Below are 19822 nucleotides of genomic sequence, written 5' to 3'. Positions count from 1 at the left end.
TATAACTTGAAGAGAGTTTATGCAGACCATATATAATATAGCAATTAAATGTGATTATTAAAGCCTCAGTTCAGTTTCTGTTTTTGTGAGGACCTACTCTGTTCTTTCCATTTCTACCTCTATCAAATTGAAATATGTGCATCCTCTCAGCTACCTTCTAAAATGTATTAATTTCCTTTTTAATATTTTTTCTAAGGCTTAAGTCTCATCTATGGCTAAATTATTTCATCTTACCTTAGTTGCTTAATTTTAGCCAATCTAAATCCTTTTCATGAGAAAGTGAAATAGAGAAAATAATAAACATGGCCTTGCCTAATTCAAGGAAAGTTGCCATTAGGAATAAGAAATAGTACATCTTGTGGTCCCAGGTTTTGCTACCTGTCAAAACTTAAAGAAACGTAGTTAAGCTACACTTCAATAATCTTTCTGTTATTATATGTATCTCTTGACTCATTCTTTAACTTTGCACTTTTGTTGCTTTTATTTGCTTTGTAAAGTTTTGTCTGACTTAGACTCAGGGAGTCTTTATCCCTTCTTGGAAATTGACACATTTAGAAATTTGTATTTTTTACTCAGCTTTATTAAGGTATAATTGCGAAATAAAAGTTGTACATATTTATGATGTACAATCTGAATTTTTGATACATTGTGAAATGATTAAATAAATCTAATTAACATATCCATCACCTCACACACTTGTTATTTTTGAAGTGAGAACATTTAAGATCTGCTTTTTCAGAAATTTTCAAGTATTAGTTATTATTAACTATAACTATATGTCATCATGTTGTATGACAGACCTCCAGAATTTATTAATCCTAACAGAAACTTTGTACCCTATGACCAACATCTCCCCATTTCCCACTCACCCCTAGCATCTTGGAACCACCATTTTATTCTCTCCTTTTGTGAGCTGAACTTTTTTTGATTCCACATATGAAATTATGCATTTCTTTATAATCTGGCTTGTTTCACTTGACATAATATTTTCCAGATTTTTCCATGCTGTTGCAAATTATAGGATTTTCTTCTTATTTTTAAGGCTAAATAGTATTCCATTATGTATATATACCATATTTTCTTCATCTATTCATCCACCCATGAGCATTCAGGTTGCTTCCATATCTTGGTGCTTATGAAAAAATGCTTGTAATAAAAATAGGAATGTGGATATCTCTTCAACATACTTATTTGATTTCCTTTGAATATACAACCAGAATTAGAATTGCTGAATCATACAGTAGTTCTATTTTTAATTTTTTGAGAAATCTTCAGTCTATTTTCCGTAATGACTGTACTAATTCACAACCCAACCAACAGTGTACAAAAGTTCTGTCTTTTTGTGCTCTTTCCAACACTTATCTTTTATCTTTTTGACAAAATCTTTTCTAACATGTGTCATGTAATATCTCATTGTAGCTTTAATTTGATTTAATTAATATGAAGATTAATGATGTTGACAATTTTTCTATATATCTGCTTGGCTATTTCTATGTCTTCTTTTGAGAAATGTCTATTTAAGTCTTTTGCTCATTTTAAAATCAGGTTATTTTTTTTTTATTAAGTGTTTCAGTTCCTTATAGATATTGAATATTAACCAATCCCTTTTCAGGTATTAGGTGTACAAATATTTTCTTCTGTAAGTTGTCTCTTTACTCTATTGATTGTTTTCCTTTCTGTGCAGAAGCTTTTGAGTTTGTGGGCCATCCCATTTGTGTATTTTGCTTTTTGTTGCCTGTACTTTTGGGGTCGTATCGAAAACATCATTGCCCATGCCAATGCCAAGAGGCTCTGCCCTATGTTGTCTTCCAGTTGTTTTATAGTTTCAGACTTTATATTTAAGTATTTAATGCATTTTGAGTTGATTTTTTATATACTTTGAGATGAGGGTTCAATTTCACTCTTCTGTATGTGGATATTCAATTTTCCCAACATGGTTTTTTGAAGAAACTCTTCCTCTTCATTGTGTGTTCTTGCCACCATTGTCAAAGATCAATTGACTATAAATGTTTACATTTATTTCTGGGCTCTTGTCCTGGCTCTGGCTAGTCTGGAGCCTGGGGTCACTGGGACTGGCCTGCCACTAGAGTAGGCCAGAAAGCTGAGTTCAAGGGTGCTCACCAGATGCCTGGAGCTTCTCTGGAAACTTGGTTGGGCCTAGAGCTACATCTGAGGGGGTGTGCCTTAGGGCCTGGGGCCTCTGATGTGGGCCTGGAGGCCTGGCACCAAGTTTCACTGAGGCCACACTGGTTCTGGGGTCCATGGCAAGTCTGATGCCCGCTTTCCTCTTTTTCTCCAACATTTGAGTATCTTTGTCCATGCTGTCCTACTTGGGTTTTGAGGAGGAATGATACAGAACACATAAAACTGTCCTTTTTACCCTCTTCTTTATATCTTTCTTATTTCTGTACTATACCCAGGTGCGATAATCTCTCACCTGGTTTTCTTAGCTCTTATGAAGGCAATTTTGAGTGTGGATAGTCATTTGTATTGATGTTCTATGAGGGGCTGTTACTGGAAAGTCACATTCCACCATCTTGCTGATGTCACCAAACTAAATAAATAAAATAGAACAATTCCAAATGACAAAAAATTAGATAATGTGACTAATTCAGTAGCAAAACTGACAGCCAGTCTTAGTGAAAGTATGCAGTGCTTAAAAAAAAAGAAAAAAAAAAAGAAAACATTAAATGTCCTTACATGAGAATGTATTCTCAAGTTATGAGAAGCTCCATCATTGTCTGGCATACTTATATCAAACTTGATTCACACATTTATGTGGCCTACTAACTCCTGTTGTCTTTTCACATCAACAGTCTAACTACTAACCACAGAATAAAGCTAAGTATAAAGACAATCACTTTGATGGAGGTCACTTTTTTTAATCTGTCCTATGTGCAAACCTGTTCCCCTTCAGGTTTCATCAGCACTATGTGGGTCTCCAGGAAGAGAGCAGGATGCATGGCATCCTGGGACCGCGGAGAGTATGACATATAACATAGAAAGTAGAAAGGCTCCACTGCACTGTTGCGGGAAGAGAGAACCTAAGAGAGTGGAACAAGAAGAGGGAGAGAGTCATACTTGGGGTTCTTTTCAGGGTACAAAACAGAAATGTCAAGTGTATAGACAACAAGTCTCTAAGAGAAGCCCTATACATGAAATGAGGTTGTAGCAGAAGAATGACGGAGGGATGTAGCTACAGATATAAACCAGAGATATCTTTCAAAGAAGTCACCAATGAAAACATCCGACCCTAGAGTTTTCTTTGTGAGTGTGTGTGTGTGTGTGTGCTTCCTCTAGTATCAGATTCCAACATTTTAACAAATATAGAACCATTCAGTTTTTCTATCCCATCTTCTGTCAATTATAGTAAGTTGCACTTTACAAAGAATTTGTTTATTCTATCTTAATTGTGAAGTTATTCCCATAAAGTTATTCATGATATTCTCTTTTTAATCTTTTAATGTCTGTTGGATCTCTAAAACATTCCATTTGTAAATTTCTCATATGGGTAATTTTTTGCAGTATCATATTTTTGATTAATCTAAGTCGGGGTTTATGACTTCTGTTGATCTTTTCAAAGAGCCAACTTTTGACTTTGTTTCTTTATTTTCTATTTCACAGATTTCTGCTCTCATCTTTATTAACTTTTTCCTTCCCCTTTGAGTTTACTTAGTACTTCTTTTTCTTTCTTCTTAAAATAGAACTTTATATAATGTCTGAGTAAATTTTTTGTTAAAGGGCCAAATAGTAGACATTTTAAGCTTTGCCAAATGAGGATATTCTATAGATACGTATATCAAGGGTATTTCATGCATAATATATAACTATTTAAAACGTGGCCTTTTAAAAATGTTAAAAAAAATTCTTGAGTAGGAGAAGAAGAGGCAGATAGGGGGCAGAGTTAATGTTCATGTCCCACTTGAACAGACAAAACAATGTGTGAAGATTCACACTGTGAACTTGTGTTCCAATAATCAGCAAAGGAATATACCAGGAAAACTGAAAGAAGTCACAGATTTTTTGAAAGAAATGGCACACCACTGCAAAATGCCTGTTTTTTAAGACAGGCAAAATCTGTGAGTTCTCAAAGTGTAAGAGGGAAAAAGCCTGCCTCCAAACATGCATCCCCAATGGGAAATCTAAAAATCCAGATCGCAGGAGAAGGACTTAACCTTACCTAGAGCCAGAATGAATTTAGGGAGCTGTGTGAAACATAAAAGTAGAAACAAAAATGGTAAGTCTTGTAGGCGCTCCCAGTCTCCAGCTGGAGCCCTGGGAAGCCATCCCTGACTATTCTCACAGGAGCCCTCAGGGAAGGTACCCAGGGGAATTAGGGAGGGGTCACAGGGCAAAAGAAACTTCTACCTGAATATTGTGATAATTTCTACTTGGCACAAACTTTCTTGAGCAGAATTTGGGGGGCAAATGAGAACTGCTGCAGATATGAGTGAGGAGCCCTTACCATTGTGAGCAGATGGGGAGGGATGCGGCTTGCTTTCTCAGTGGGGAAGCTTATGGCCTGAGGCAATTCTGAGTTCTGTGTGCAGGCTGCCTGAACTTAAACACTGCGCTGTTAGTGGGACACTGTGGGAGTGAGACTGGCCTTGCCAATTGTGTGGGAACTGGAGGAGGCCTTTTGCTACTGGATATCCTCCACTTTCCTGGTGAACAATATTGGTAGGCAGAGCCAGCCATACACCCCTCAGGAACGTAACTTCATTGGCCTAAGAACCACCATCCCATCCCCCACAGTGGCCCCAGCAAGCCATCTCCAAGAAGAATCTGAGCTCAGACCCAACAAACCCTGCCTCCAACTAATGGTATTTTTCTGTTTACCCTGGTAGCAGAACACAAGACATAAACTCTTGGGGGTTTTATGGCCCTGCCCATTGCCTGAGAAACCAGAATACTTGCCCCGGTCAACTAGGGCAAACTCAAATCCCACTGCTAATAACATAACTGGGGCTCTCTTGAAAGTACCACTTCGTAGCTGGAGGTCAACCAACTCAGGACATCAGAGCAAATCATGACAATATCCCTGCTCCTAGGAAGGAGTAAACAAGAGTTAACACCACCACCTGCAACCTTTTGGCTAACTAGAGTTCCTGAGTCAGCCCATATGACAACTTCCCTGCTAGCATAACCAGCATTTGAGGAAGCCAGCACACTAAACCTATCCACAACCCAAGGATTCTCACAGAGTCTATGTCACTTCCCTGCCACCTCCACCAGAGCAAGTGCTGGTATCCACAGCTGGGAGACCCGAAGACTGGTCGTGTCACTGGATTCTTTGCAGACATTCCCTAGCACCAGCCTGAAGCCCCGTAGCCCCTCTGGGTGGCTAGACCCAGAGAAGCAGTAACATTCACTGCAGTTCAGCTCTCAGGAAGCCCCATCCCTAGAGAAAGGGGAAAGCACTACACCAAGAGATGACCTGCGGGAAGAAAGAATCTGAACAGCAGACTTTAAGTTCCAGATCTTTCTGCTGGTGGGTAATTTCGCACAGCAGAGACACGATTGCAGTGCTGGATGCAGTAGGGAAAATCTGCACCTATACCCCAAAAGGCAGACAGCCCCTGTAATCATAAAGGGCCTTGGAAAAGGGGTCCTCGTATCCCCCTGGCAGTCCATCATAGACATAGCTGGGGCTTCCCCCACAGGAATGCAGCATGGAGTCACCTACGGACAGTCTCTCTGGAACAATCCAGGGTGAGTACAGCTCCACAGGAGGAGTACCCCCCGATTCAGGCCTGCACAAGGGGCAGAGTCACAATTTCCCCCTACTTGGAACATCAACTTTCTGATAGATGAAAAGAGGTGCCTGTCTGATTTGAATAGCTGAAACACTAGGACAAGAGTGAGTCTATGAAGTAAATAGCTTTCCTGCTGATCTGGCAGGGGGACTAATGTAGTTCCCACTGTTCACCCTGATACAACCTCAGCACATCTAATTGAAAGCTCCCCAGCCACCCTCATCAAGGCTGGGACCTCGGCCCACCATTGAGTATTGCATCTACCCACCTGCCCTAGCCACATACAGTGCCTACCCAGGGATACCTCCCTTATTGGCCTGAAGCCTGAATCATCAACTCAGTAAATAAAACACCAGGAAAAAATTAAAGTCTACACCATGAGAGAAAGAGTTAAAGACATCTCTGCTGTTCCAACTCCATCAGGGACAGTGAACTCATAATTTCATTACAAAGAAAAACTCTGAACAGACCAATAACAAGTAGTGAGATTGAAACAGTAATTGTTTTAAATGCCAACAAAAAAGTCCAGGACCATTCACAGCTGAATTCTATCAGACATTCAAAGAAGATTTGGTGGTACCAATCCTACTGAAACTATCCCAAAAGATAGTGAAAGAGAGCAGCCTCTCTAAATCATTCTATGAAATTAGAATACTTCTAATATCAAAATCAGGAAAGGACATGGCAAAAAAGAGAAAAATATAGATCAATATCCCCGATGAACATAGATGCAAAAGTCCTCAACATAATACTAGCTAACTCAATCTAATGCGTATCAAAAAATAATAAATCACAGTCAAGTACGTTTTATACCAGGGACACAGGGATGGTTTAATATACACAAGTCAATAAATGCAATACATCACATATACAGAATTTAAAACTAAAATAATGTGATCATCTCAATAGATGCAGAAAAACCATTTGACAAAATCTAGCATCCCTTTATAATTAAATACTCAGCAAAATTGGCATAGAAGGGACATTCCCCGAAGTTTGACAGATGACACAAATAGAAAATTATCCAATGCTCATGAATAAGTAGAATCAATATTGTGAAAATGGTCATACTGCCAAAAGTAACCTATAGACTCAATGCAATTCCCATCAAAATACCATAATCATTCTTGACAGAACAAAAAAAAAATTCTAAAATTCATATGGAACCAAAAAAGAGCTCTCATATTCAAAGCAATACTAAGAGAAAGAACAAATTCTGGAGTCATCACATTACCCAACTTTATACTATAAGGCTATAGTTACCAAAATGATATGGTACTGATGTAAAAATCAACACATAGAACAATGGAACAGAATTGAGAACCCAGAAATAAACCTAAATACTAACAATCAACTAATCTTCAACAAAACATACAAAAACATAAAGTGGGAAAAGGACATCCTATTCAACAAATGGTGCTGGCATAATTGGCAAGCCACATGTTGAAGGATGAAACTGGATCCTCATCCCTTACCTTATACAGAAATCAACTGAAGATGGATCAAAGGCTTAAATACAAGACCTGAAGGCATAAAAATTCTAGAGGATAACATCAGAAGAACTCTTCTAGACATTAGCTTAGGTAAAGAATTTATGACCAAGAACCCAAAAGTAAATGCAACAAAAACACAAATAAATAAATGGGACCTAATTACATTAAAAAGCTTCTGCACAGCAAAATAAATAATCAGCAGAGTAAAAAGACAAGCCACAGAGTGGGAGAAAAATCTTGCAAACTGTGCATCCTACAAAGGACTAGAACCCCCAATCTACAAGGAAGGAATTCTAACAAATCAGCAAGTAAAAAGCAAATAATCCCATCAAAAAGCAGCCTAACGGCATGAGTAGACAATTCTCAGAAGAACATACACAAATGGGCAACAAACATATGAAAAAATGCTCTCTAATTACCAGAGAAATGAAAATCAAAACCACAGCGTTATACCATCTTACTCCTGCAAGAATGACCATAATAAAAAAATAAAAATAAAATAGATGTTGGTGTGCATGTGGTGAAAAGAGAACACTTTTACACTGTTGGTGGGAATGTAAACTAGTACAACCACTATGAAAAGCAGTGTCAAGATTCCTTAAAGAACTAAAAGTAGATCTACCATTTGATCAGGCAGTCCCACTCCTGGGTATCTACCCAAAGGAAAAGAAGGCATTATACAAAAAAGATACTTGCACAAGCATGTTTATAGCAGCACAATTTGCAATTGCAAAAATATGGAACCAGCCAAAATGCCCATCAATCAACAAGTGAATAAAGAAAATGTGATGTATATGTACCATGAAATACTACTCAGTCACAAAAAGGAACGAAATAATGGCATTCGTAGCAACCTGGATGGAATTGGAGACCATTATTCTAAGTGAAGTAACTCAGGAATGGAAAACCAAAAATCGTACGCCCTCACTCATAAATGGAGCTAAGCTATGAGGACTATGAGGATGCAAAGGCGTAAGAATGATACAGTGGACTTTGGGAATTCGGGGGAAAGGGTAAGAGCGGGTTGAGGGATAGAAGACTACACATTGGTTACAGTGTACACTGATTGGATGATGGGTGCACCAAAATCTCAGAAATCACCACTGAAGAATTTCTTTGTGTACCAAAAACAAAAAAAGAAACAAAAATTAAAATTAAACTGCATCACTTCTAAACAACATATATTGAAGGCTTGCTGTCTCCTTTTCCTCACTCATATCTATTAGTATTAATTATCATAATTGGTTTATTTAAATTTAATGTAACTATAGATATGTATAGATTTAAATACTTGTAGATATGGCTGGATTTACATCTCCCATTTTACGAATTGTTTTCTGTTTATCTGTCTTTTGTTCCTGTACTACTGATTTCTGACCTACTTTCAGGTTCATTGAATATTTTTTATAATTCCTTTTTAATTTGTCTTTTACCTCTTTGTTATACCTCATGGGGTTAATATTTAATGGTTTGTTTACTAAGTTTTCCTGAAGTAATTAGTGTTAACATTATACATCTTCACATAAATGTGAGAATCTTGAAATCCCCCCACTTTATGCTATGGCTGCCATATGTATTACATCTACATGTGTTATTAACCCCACCATATGTTATAATATTTGTTTAAAATAACACGCATTTCAAATAAATAGGAAAAAATAATCATTTATATTAACTCATATATTTACCCTTTCTGGTACCAATTCTTCCTAAACAGGAACTTCCTGTCTTTACATTGATATCATTTCTCCACACCCTGAAAAACATTAGCATTTCTTATATTGTAGGTCTGCTGGTAACAAATTTCATCATTTTAATTTATTTGAAAATGTCTTAATTTTATTTTTATTCTTGAAAGATATTTCACAAGATATAAAATTTCCAATGGGAAATCAGAAGTTACTTGTATTACTCTTTCCCTGTGTTTAAGGTCTGCCCTCTAAATTTTCTATTCGTCTTTGTTTTTTCAGCAATTTGTCTTTGATTTGCCTAGGTCTGATTTCGTTTTTCCACTGCTTGTAGTTTAATGCTTATATGAAATCTATAAATTAATGGTTTTCACCAAGTGAGAAAAATGTAGTCACCATTTTTCTAAATATTTTTTCCATCTACTCTCTTCTCTGCATCTAGGGTTTCAATCACACAAATACTAGATGTTTGATACTGTCCTAAAGCTCACTGATAACTCATTCTTGTTAAAAAGTTTTTATTACTTTATCTTTTTAAGGTCGTATAATTTCTAATAATCTATGTGTAAGTTCGCTGACTATTTAGTCATCTCCAACATGACTTCCAACTTCTCTTGTTTTTCTGGTATTATCTTTTTAGGCATAGAATTTCTATTTGGTTATATTTTATAGTCTCTATTTCCCTGTTGAGATTCTCTACATTTTCATGATTAACAAATACATATTACTTTACATGTTTTAACAGAATTATAACATGTGTCACATCAAGATTTTCATTAATTGCATTTATCTTTAACTGTATGATATGACTTTTCATTTTTGCTCAAATAACTTGTCAACTCATATCATTTATTAACTAAAATGTTCTTTATCAAATGGTTGTATTTATTACTATTATAGCACAAATTAATAGCTATACCACGGTTTACTATAGATACATAATTACAAAAATATTTGGTATTTATATATTCCACACTTGAAAAATAAGAGAAATGATGCTGCATCAATGAGAAAATGGGATTTAGGCACAATTCTGCCACTAAATATGTGAATATGCATAAATACATTTCCCTTTGTAGGCCTCTTTTCCCCATCCACAAATCAAGATGTTGGTACATAATTATCTAGAGTGCTTTTAATACGTTTGATACTTGGGAACAGTCTCAGACCAACTGAAACTGGATGTCTGTGTGTATTACCTGTCTTTGTTTGCTTTTCTTTTAAATGCTGCTAGGACAGCTTCCTGTGAAGCAAATTTTGTGAACCACTGTTCTTAAGGCTCCTGTCCATTCTACCATTCTGAAATTCTAATCACTTCCTTCAAGTTGCGATATTTTAAACATTACATATTCTCATTTTCTGGAAATAAAACTTTAAGTTATCTATATTTCAGTTCATCTTGGTATATTATTACATTTTATTGAATTATATATATATTTCAATATCCTGGGCATAGCACCCAAGGCAATAGGCTTTTCATTAATCTCCAAATTACTGATTTTCTTTTCAAAGTTGCTAAGTCAAATGAATTAATCATTCAAAACCATATATTATTGTATGAATTCTTACCATGTTTTATATTAAAAATATCCACATTAAAACTAACATGTTTCACTTTAATATTGATAGTGGTTTGATATGTAATGTTACATTTTCTGTAAGAAAAAAAGAAATGTCAGTATCAAGAATTCGGTTCCACAAAATCATCCTGAAATATATTTAGTAAAAATAGACTATCTAACTACACTGAGAAAATTAAACCTGTTTGATTCTTTTTTAGCCCTTTGGCCTGGGTTCTAAGATTAAAAGTGATAAATACTTTGGCCTGGATAATAATTCTAATCTCCCAATCTGCTAGTAGACATTAAATAATTGATTATAGCCTGCTATCCTATTCAGTTCGAGTGCATCTTTAAAATCCCAATACAGGAAGCCTACCGTCCTATTCAGTTCAAATGCATCTTTAAAATCTCCCAATACAGGAAGCCACTATGAGTCTCTCAGACTTGAAACTTTAGATGAAAACTTTTTGTCATGTCTAATGTTAAAATAGTCTATTTTACTGTTGGTGAAACAAAGGCTTAAAGATGTTAAATAACTTAAATAATTTACAAGTGGAGAAACAAGGATTTGAAATGAGGAAATTTAAACCACCACTCTATGGTTATCTGATTACCAAACTAGAAGAGAAGGGAATGGAAAAGGAGTGGAAGGAGAGAGGAGGGAGGAGGAAGGGAAGGGGAAAAGGAGGAAGGGAAGGGGAAAAGGAGGAAGGAAATTATTAAAGTTGAGACAAAACTGGAGCACCCATTTTGATGCTTTGTATTTTGTTGTGCCCAAGTGCCTCCCCAAGCTTAAAAATTTTTCATATATCAAGCACATAGAAAAATTGACTATAAAAAGTTCAGCAAGAACATGAACAAGAATATGTGGTTCACATGGCAGAGAAATCCATAAACTAGGGATTGAAGCCCTTAAATTGTTTAACATCAAAAACTCACTGTACTTGCTACAAATCCTAGCTTAACAAGCATGTTCTTGAATATAAATGATTCTTATCTATACTGATATCTAGGAAGCATAAAAAGTATAACTTTCTTACTAAACATCTAAATCTTACATTAGAAAATAATTACCACTCTTAAAAATTTTTAAAGAGTGCGTGTGTGTATGTGTGTGTGAGAGAGAGAGGGAAGGAAGGAAGGAAGGGAGGGAGGGAGGGAGGGAGGGAGGGAGGGAGGGAGGGGAGGGGAGGGGAGGGATGGGGGAGGGGACAGGAGAGGAGAGGAAGGGAAGGGAGGGAAAGGCAAAGAAAGGAAGGAGGGAGAGAGAGAGAGAGAATGCAGAAGGGGAAGGCAAGGAAAAGAAGGAAGGAAAGGTTGTGACCAAAACATTCTATTCAGTACTTCTATTGAAAAAAAACTATAGTAGTTTTACAGTGATTTGGAAAGAAAAAATATAAAAAGAACTTCAAAGTTTTTTTTATCCATAAGTTAATGGCTAGAAACTTGGTGAACATTTTAAGCAGTTTTTCTCTAGTATTTTAACCAAATTAACCTATTATTTTCCAATTATATAATCAAAGATTTAAAAGACTAATCTCTTCTAAAGGGATATGATTTATTTTTTGGCATATTTGTCTCCAAAGCACTGTTTCCAAGTTGCAATATGGTATTGTGTGTGTATTTATTTAATTTTGCATGTGTAATTGAAACAAAACTCAGTTTCATTTTAAGTGAATATTTTTACCTTTAGTTTTAGATTTTTGCTAGCCAAATATATGTTAATAAAATGTGCTTATTACTTGGGACAGAGCAAGCAGTCTACCAATCTGATAATTTTTCTTAATAAATTTTTGTATCCAGAAGTATTACTTATCCGTACAAAGAGCTGATTTCTCTTTAAAATTATGTTCATCAATTTCAGATACTTATTTTTCTCTATATATATATTCACTGTGGACATTGGTAAACCTAAGAAAAATAAAATAGTTGCATGATCCCATTTATGTATGCCACAAGAAGGTCAGTTTTACCTACCAATATTAGAGTATATCTAGACAGAAATTTAATATTATTTACTCCAGAAAAAAAAACTTATAAAACAACTTGCAAATTACTGTTCTCTTAAGGTGATCAACAACTTAATCTTGGAGAATTAAAAGAAATCCAGATTTAATTTATTATGAAATCCATACACTTATTAGAAAGGTACAGACCAGACCGATTTTTATGACTGTTTATGTGGAGAATGCATTTAGAAATTGACCAAATTGGTAGAAATATATTAATTTTGACTAAGCGAGTTTTATTAACACCATATTATCAAGCATAGTCAAAAGTTGACTGTATAGTCATCTAATCTGCAAAACCACTGTGAAAGGCAATGTTATCTATTGCAATGCTAATAAACGCATTAGGGAGCTGTTTGAGTAAGATGGTGAGGTACTTTATTCTCTTCTGGTTTTCAAAGTAATGGGATTTGCTATTTTAGTACAGAAGAAAACCTCTGGGCCTTTTGGTATTTGACTGAACTTTAAATACTAAATCTATCTTGGCATTGCTGAGCCTGTATTCTCTATCTGTATTCTCAAAGCCATGTCTACATTGGAACAGTGAAGACGTGTTTGAGAGTCCATGATTAAGAAAATTTGAAGGTCTGCTACTGCCCTCCTTCGTCACACTTAGTAATATTAAACTCACACTTCTGAATTGGTAATTTACCTATTAAATGGAAATTGCCCTAAAGTGTGCAATATTTATGAAAAGGACTGCTAAGCAGATTGATTATTTTAACAGTTACCAAAGTAAGTGTTTAAATTACTTCAGAAATGAAGCTATTTTCAAACTTTCAAAACCATATACTATTGCATGCACAATGCTAAATTGCCATTCATTAATCAGCTGGTCTCAAATATTTATTTTTTCTTTTTTTGTAAGACTGATGTTCACACATTGTTAAGTATAGAATTACCATCAGGAAATATGGTAATACTGATCTGTTATGGTCATTTGATATTAATGTCCCATTATAGACATTATTATCAAGGCAAAATTCTTTATAAATTCCTTATAAAATAATTAAATCAGTTTACAGCATGCCTATGATGACTAATAAATGAATATTAGAGGTGATAGTATTCAATGGCCCCCCAAATATAGTTAAATCAATGCATTTTTACTCTACTATGTCAGTATAGATTAATAGAACACTTCTGAAAAGACTATAGTAATACATAGCAAAAAAACAAAGATTTTCATGCCCTTGCTATAGTTATTCCATTTTGGGAAATTGCTTCTAAGGAAATAATTAAACAAAGGTGATAAAATATATTCCTAAAGAATATTCAGTGCAGCGTTACCCATAATAGAATACATGTTCAACAATAGGGAAAGACTTGCTAAATCATGGTACATGAACACATTGGGATATTACATAGCTATGAAAAATGATCATTATTAAGACTAAGAGGAGACAACTGTTTGTAATATAATTTCAAGTGGCACAAAAGAAAGCATAGACTGTGATTTATACTTGGCATAAACTGTAAAATAAGCTATTTGCAAATAGCAATAGGAAAGTAATAAGCAAAAAGGAAAAATACCTGCTCCATTTGTAGGAACAGTCATAGGTAATTGCTTTTCATTTTATTTCTTTGTATTTTGTACTGTAGCACTGTAGAGTGAATATGGTTAACAAAAATTTAGTGTAGATTTTCAAAAAGCTAGAAAGGCTATTTAAATATTTACTACACAAAGAAATGATAAATATTCAAGGTGATGAATATACTAAGTACCTTGATTTGATCATTATACATTGCATCCATGTATCAAAGTATCACTCTGTGTCCCACAAATACGTACAATTATTATGTGTCAACTCAAAATGAAAAAAATAGTGAATATAACAATAAAAATAAAGACACCAATAATAAATCCCAGGTAAAAGACCACAGTACAGTCAGAAAAGCTGAAACAATTATAGATTTCATTGAAATAAACTATTGTTTAGAGAAATTTTAGATTCACACCAAAACTGAGCAGAAAGTACAGGAAGTACACACAGCTTCTGTGCCCACACATGCCTAGCCTCCCTTACAAGCAATATCGCCACCAGAGTGGTACATCTGTTACAGTTGTTAAACCTACATGGACAATTCATCATCACCCAAAGTCAATTGTTTACATTAGGGATCACTCTTGGTGTACATCGTACGAGTTCTGACAAATGTATAATGACAAGTTTCCACTATGATAGTATTATACAGAATGGTTTTATGACCTCCCCAAATCCTCCGTGCTCTGCTTATTTGTTCCTCCCTCCCGCCCTTCCTCGTGTAAGCCCTGGAAATAACTGACTTGTTTGTTTGTTTGTTTTTAACCTTTCTAGTTTATTATGAATGATATAACTCAGGAACAGCCAAAGGAAAGAGATGCATAGACAATTTTTTTTAAATCTGATATTTTTACTGTTTTTTCTTACTGGTTTTTAATGAGTGTTAAGAGTTCTTTGTATATTTTGGAAAACTGTTCTTTACTTTTAAAGATTTTAAGACAGATGGGAACATGTGCCTTTGCTAAGACAACACTCTGTAGATGAACCTCTTAAAGAATGTATTTGCTGTGATTGTCTGGCACTGTGGCTGCATGCAGAAAGAGGGAGGTTAGAAGATATGGTTACATTACCTGCTCTAACCTAACTTAGTTGTCAAGTTTTGGTTGATACGCTACTTAGTATCTTAATTAATCCCTTAGGTATATGAATTCCATAATCGATGATAATAAGCCCTCAATCCCACAAATTTCATACAAGTTACTGTCTACTAAGAAAAGATATGGGATTCAATTGTTAGCAAATGGGATGTGAACACTGCCTTCCAAGTCTTTCTCAGTTTTGTATACAACATGCTGAGATGGTGGCTGTGGTTGCACATCTGTGAAGGATGGAAACCCAGCACAGAGGCTAAAACCTCTTTCTTATACTTCTAGCACATATCCCTGAATTCCCATCACAATTATCTTATATAGTTGAAAAATAAATGTAGTATTTTACACCAGTTTTCTACTAGCAAGTTTTAAATGGGATTTCTTAAGAAACCACTAACACCATATGACTACTCTTCACAGCTTACACAATACTAAATAATGAATGATAAATTATGAATAATCATTACATATGCACAGCTGTTCTGCAACCACATAGTGAGGACCAACTCAAGGGCAAGTTGATCACAAATCTCTTATTTCACAGGGCCAAGAAAGAGTGATCATAGCAGGCTGGGGAGAATCTAATATATCACCTATAAACTTTATAGTTTATAAATAAGGAGTTTGGAGGAAACCATGTCTCTTAACATTAATATTACATCAAAACCTTATTTTAAATTCATTTAAGGGAATTCGCTGAGGCCCATTTACTGTGCTAACTACATGCTAGGTACTATGGATAACAGATGAAACAGCGCTACACTGTGCACTGTATTAACTACCACAAAAAGGTAAAAGAAAATAAAAGGACCGTAGATTCAGAACATATGTCAGAAATTAACAGTGGAAAATATATATAGTGAACTAAAAACAATTTTCCAACACTGAATTCTGTATTAAATAAAAATATTCAAGAAGGAAGGTAAAATAGTTTCAGAAAAACAATGTCATGATAATTTGCCACAAGCTGACTCTATCAAGTAAACACCTAAACTTACTGAAAGAAGGTCTTCAAGGAAAAGGAAAATGATTCCATGAGGACTAACTATTTAAAATATACTAAAAGAGTAGATCTTAAGTATCTTCATCATACACAGACACACACAATAAGGGTAACTACATATGATGGAGCATTGGTTAATTAAATTGTGTTAATTACACAATGTGTATATGTGTGTGTGTGTATGTATAAAATCATCACACTATACCTTGAAAATGTATTTATACATATATACAATTTTTCAAGAGTGAGTGAAAATTTGGGTACTGGTCTTTTTAAAAAGGTTAAAGGTCATGAAGATTTTATTATTTCTCTTCAGAAAACATTTAGTGAACAGTGAACACCTCTTCTGTGCTAGGTATTTCAGTACTAAAAGGTGAACATTCCCTAATAGAAAGAAAAAGAATATTATAAGACAATGTTCATTTAACAAAAAAAGTACAGGAAGAAATGAGAAGCCATAAAAATGAAAATGTATTGGCAAATTTAAATAAGCATTAATTATGTAAAGAAATAAAGACATTTTGTATTGAAAAATATAGAAAGATGTTTTTAATGTCCTACAATTATCACCTTTCGGCCTTTTGGCTAAGATCAAGTGAAATGTCCTACAACGATAGAATATAAATCAGGAACAGTAATCAATGGAGTTAAAGTATTCTAAGTTCTTTGTATAAGCAGATCGTAAAAGTTCCAAATAATATTACACTTTTGCCAAGTGAGGGATATTGGTTAGTATATAATAGAAACAAATAGAAATACTGTGTAATTCTTGAAATAGAAAAAATAGAATAAAGATAACTTTATTGTTTCAATAAATACATTGTTTCAATAAAACTTTATTGTTTCAATAAATATACCTTTCTGTTTCTCCTTCTGTCTCTGTTTCTATTTCCTTTCTTTTTTGCCTTTTTGGAAGGCCTTTCCTTTCTTTGCCTTCTTCTCATTTCTTCCTGCACTTTTTCATTAAATGAACATGGCCTTATAATATTCTTTTTGAAAGGCAAGAAAGGAAATAAACAGAAACAGAGATAGAAAGAGAAACAGAAAGTCTATAGATAGTAGATTTATTGTCAAATATATCAATAACTAGATTAGAATGAAATGAGATAAGTATTCCATTTAAAAGACGATACTTGCATACTAAATTAAAGACTGAACATATACATTACAAGGGACATATTTACCAGACAAGGAAACAGAAAAATTGAAAACAAAGAACAGAAAGAGCATTCAAGTAATAACTGAGAGGAAGCAGATGTATCCATATAAGTATCCATCAGAATACACTTTAAGGCAGAAGGCTTTACTAAATATTTTTTAAGTCATAATGAATGAGAAAATTTTCATTTACCAGGAATATGTAACAATTCTAAATTTCCTCAAAATAGGTGAAAGAAAAACTTACCAGAACCATAAAGAGAAATAAATAAATTCCAACAATGATGACAGATTATAATACATGCATTTCAAGAATCAATAATATATCAACAGGACAAAAATTAGTAAAAAGAGTGAAGATGTGACCAATACAATTAACAACATTTATCTTATTGAACATGCTCTCTTTTTTCAGTTACACAGGAAACATTCAATTTAAAGAATTTGACTTAAGCATTTTTCTTAAGTTGAGAAAGCACTTAAAAGTTGGTCATTATTAGGTCTTAAAACAAGCTTCAATAAATTTTAAAGAATACAGAGGACATTTTCTGAATGAAGAGTAATTAAGCTAGAAATCAATAACAAAAATATAGATAGATCCACATATGTTTGGAAATATTAAAATATACTTCTAAATAAGCATAAGTCCAAGAAGAAAATAAAATTGGAAAATAATTTTAATTGTATATTATATAGTTAGAATGAAATTAAATTACTAATTAAGGCAAGCACTTTAGTTTTAAATGTATATTTTAGAAGAGAAAAAAAACTATAATTAATAGATTATGCCTCCAAAGAGAGTGAAATAAAGCCAAAGACAGTAAAAGAAAGGACATAATCAAATAAGATCTGAAATAAAGTACAATAACATGAAATAGGATAAAATATCAAAAGTTGATTACTTATAAAGACTAATAAAATTAGTAAAACTCTCATAACACTTTTCAATAAAAATATTATTTATGAAAATAAAGAAATCATTAAACAACTAAAACTAGTAAGACAATACTAGTAACAACCTTATTCCAATTAGCTTGGGAATTGATTAATAAACAACTTCTCTGAAAACTATGTTACCAAAGCTGACTCCAGAAGAAATTAAAAACCGGTATAGTTCTATGGAATTAAAGATAATTAATCAATATTTAACGTGCTTAACATGATCTTCAATACAAAAATCTGACAAAGAAAGTAAAAGAAAGGGAGATTATAAGCCCATTTCACTCATGAGCACTGATGAAAAATTAAACAAAATATTAGCATATTTAATTCAGTAATATAAAATTGATAATAGATTATTAGCATTACCAAGTTGAAAATGTATATGGCAATCATAAAATTCAGTGTCATTCATGGGGGAAATGAAAAACTAAAACTAAATCTGCAGAGGATGAATTATATTAATCTTAGAAAAGAAACTTAGCAAAACCCAGAGTTAATATTATTCTTAACAGTAATACCATGGGAATTTTCTTTTAAAATTAGAGATTTAAAATATCTTCCATTACGAATTCTATACAACGTTGTTCTGGAGGTTCTAGCCAGTGTACTGAGCCAAGAAAAGGAAATAAGAGGTATACAACCTGGAAAGAAGTAGACAAAACTGTCATTCTCAAATGATAGAATTATGTAGAAAGAAAATCTAAAATAATCTATCAAAAATTTATTCAAATTTATGAGATTATGTAGCAACCTTGTTGTATCAAAATAATTATTAAACAATTGTATTTCTGTTTACTAGAAGAAAATAGAAGATACAAATTTTTAATATGGTTTATTTACAATAGAATAAAATGCTGAATACTTGGGAATATATTTAATAAAATGATTTGAGATGTCTTTGGGGAAAATTATAAAATTTTATTTTGAGGCTTAAATAGAGATACATAATTTTTTCATGACTTGGAAATTCAATACTTGAAAGATGTTCCTTCTCTCCAAAGTCATCTATAGAATGAAAGCATTTCTAATTAATAAACCTACAGGAATTTGTAAAACTTAACAAGCTGATTCTCGTTTCACATGGAAATGTAAAGAGCCAAGAATAGCCAAGACTACTTATTGCATAGTGTTAGGATCCCCCAGGATACTTTCATTTTCCTATTTCCATGACTCCTTTGTGATCTCAAGTTTACTTTTATTTTTAACAGCCAGTAGCTGCAATTCTGTTTTTTTAAGACTGTCCTTGTCCCAGCGCTCAGAGAGGAGAGTCGGGACAGCAATTAAGCAATACTAAGATAGCAGAACATAAAGCCAAGCTTCCTTGTCAGTGCAGACTTACCCATTAGACAAGTAGGCACTGTGCTTTGGGCCCACAATACTTTGTGGGCCCACACAACTGCTTCTACTTTATTTTAGAATAAGAAGAAAAATATTAATATAGTAATAATGAATCCATAAAATAGTACATGCAGTCTGAATTCTATTCATCTTTCTACAAACGTAGTCATAAAATATAAATTTTTAAAAATGTTAATAGAGAAAAGGGCCCACAAAGCTATAAGGGCCTAGAGTCCAA

This window comes from Rhinopithecus roxellana, chromosome 16 (genome assembly GCF_007565055.1).
Source record: "Rhinopithecus roxellana isolate Shanxi Qingling chromosome 16, ASM756505v1, whole genome shotgun sequence".
NCBI lineage: Eukaryota > Metazoa > Chordata > Mammalia > Primates > Cercopithecidae > Rhinopithecus > Rhinopithecus roxellana.
This window is presented reverse-complemented; position numbering follows the sequence as displayed.